This window comes from Rhipicephalus microplus, chromosome 3 (assembly GCF_043290135.1).
Source record: "Rhipicephalus microplus isolate Deutch F79 chromosome 3, USDA_Rmic, whole genome shotgun sequence".
NCBI classification, from domain to species: Eukaryota; Metazoa; Arthropoda; class Arachnida; order Ixodida; family Ixodidae; genus Rhipicephalus; species Rhipicephalus microplus.
In genome coordinates, this window is record NC_134702.1 from 146,458,460 (window position 1) to 146,461,285 (window position 2,826).

Sequence of the window (2,826 nt, forward strand, 5' to 3'; positions counted from 1 at the left end):
GCAGACCGACGAATGCATATATCGATTGATTGGCAGAAAGACGGAAGAAGCATGAGCGTGCAAAATACGCATGAACGAATGGACGAACCAACGATGTATGATTGGATGGAAGACCTGGATGGATGAAACCACAAATGTATGGAAAGGCCGTGAATGAACGGATTAACGGACGAACTAATGAACCACCTATGCTTGGGCGGGTGGACTGATCAGAGAGTGAGCGATCTCACGCGGCTCAAAATGCAGGCCACTAGTGCCAAGTCCCTCCAAGAGCTTCAAGGCCTTCTTCAGTGCGCCCGCTGGGCACCGTGTGAAGTCACTACTTCTTGCGCTTGAGCAGAACTGCTTAACGTAAAACATGCGAAGCCTCACAACATCAAAAGCGCAGCTCACGCTACGAAAAACGAAGGGTTGACGATCGACAAGCGGTGATAGAATTGTGAATGCACAATAGAGAACTACAAGCACGAGCCCTGCATAATAGTCATCACTTCAACGTAGAGACCTTGGCACTTCGGCCAAGCTTTGTCGTCGACGCTGTATGCCACACAATCGACATCATATGGGACAATACTCATGCCACATACGCAAGAAGCGAAAAATAGTTTGGAAATAAATATTATGAACCATAACTGTGAAGAAGCATTCAAAAATTTCTACAAGCCAAACCCTTAATATTTACATTGTCTGAGAAGTCCCCTTAAGCACAATAGAGGCTACAGGGCCCATTGACAATAGGAAAGGCGATTACGCTTCTACACGTATTATGCGCGTTGCGTCGTCTGCTAAGCGTCTCTGGTGTCGGCGGGCACACAGGGGCGGGCAGACGGTAGACCCCCCCCCCCCCCCAAAAGAAATCATGGCAGCAATGATCATCCGTATGCCGTCCGCTGCGAGTTTATCACGTCGTCGTTGTTCGTTCTGGGGCCCGTAAGTTTCATACTGACACCTATATTTGCTTAAGAAATAAGCCTTGGAGTTTCGAACGCATTGTTTTTGTTAAACTGTGCTATTTTGATGAACTACTATGAATTCCGCGGTGCGGTAGGGTCAGCAGGCGTGGTTTAACGAGCACGTTACTGCGCCCATGACTTAAAGTTCAATGCCAAACTTAGTCCTGATCGTGATACGGCACAAAGTCATAGCTAATCGCAACAATTCTTCATTTATGCGAGCAGTCTGAGTGAGCGCCAAGGACTGGTTCCGATCGAATCAACTATCGATGTACGTCGATTCGGCATGAGTGTTGCCATATTGTTTTTGAACCCCGGTAATCAGTGGTTGCTGATGCAAGCAATGAAAAAAAAGATAAAAATGAAACGTAAAATAAAAATTTGAGATATTGAACTGCAGAGGCAGATGCTAAACAAACGTAAATCCCTCAACCTTGCCCATTGAAAGGTAGGTTTATATAGAATCGTGTTTTCCTGCTCAAACTTCTGGTTGGATTCCACTCCATAGCTTCAACAGTGATGAACCAAAGTGGTTAGACAGAGGATAATCTACAGGAAATCTCACCCGCTCATATAGCGGACAGGCGCTCCTCTGTGAGCGCGAGGCCTCTCTCTCATTCAAGCACTCATCGTTAGAGGCGGTACCTATAAACTCTTCGTCTGCTACTCTGCGGCTGTTTGGACGGTGCTAGAGCAAGAACGTTCAGTCTGCGATGAACTGCGGGCATTTATGTGACAATTTTGTGTAAACTAAGACGACTGGTGAAGTAAGCTATTTAGTGTTGTTAAGTACCTATTGCCTACTAGTTTATTACGGTGGGAAGCCGCAGACTTGCATAGTATGAGACAGTCTATTTTGTTGCCGCGTCAATTTCTTGCAGAGTATTCCTAAATCGCTTCCAGTATATTTATATGGGAATTATGTTTTGTTGTGCGTAATAATTAAACGATATGAGTTCTGCTCACTAAAATATCATCATAAAACTACAGCTGACGAGAGCTAATTCGTGCTGACTAGCGCCACGCTGCTCGTGGGTTAAATTCCAAGCGCCAGAAGGCATAAACTAGAGGTGGGCGCTGGAGAGCTTACATCTGAGCAGGTGCGGAGTACAGTAGGCCGTGAGACATAGTATAGTCAGTGACTGCAAGGTAAACTTTTTGAACAATATTGACATTAGGCCATTAACATGCCCACTCGTCAATATTTACGTCGTTGAGACGCGTGAAATGTTTGCTCCATAATGCTCACTGAGCACTCGAAGGGAGCTGGATAGCATGCCGGGGTAGCCGTGCAGGGTGTCTGGCTTCGCTTGTTCTGATGGGAATGACGGAATTTCACTGGGCTCTTGATACCTGAGTGTTACTAACACCTATTTCACGGAGTGGTGTGGGATAACCTCGAGCGCTAGCTGTTTCTACGGAAATATGCGACGAGTGCTGAATTAGTACCACAGCAGAAAGCCATGAGCTTTAAAAAAAGTTGGCGTTGCTGCAAGAAAAAGCTGCGCTCAGAATACGCATTTCGGATATCTCAATCATCTCTGTATACTTGACAAAGTAATAGCATTATTTCATTAACTTCCATTACTCTTACGAAGGAGAAAAACTGCTTCGCTTGGCTTATGACATAGGGCGCTTGTGTTGAAGAACACAAATGTTTAAGAACCTAACCTAACCTAACACAAGCCAATTGATTAACGCCTTACAACCACATAGCGAATACGCAGCTCACGTTTGCCTGTCGCGTTCGTTCGAACGGTTCTAACTTGCGCGACCCATTGAGAAAGTCATTTAAATGGCATGAATGACTTGTCTTCATAGAGATGTTCCTAAGTAGATAAAACGCACGAAAACAAAACAGACAACGTAGCGA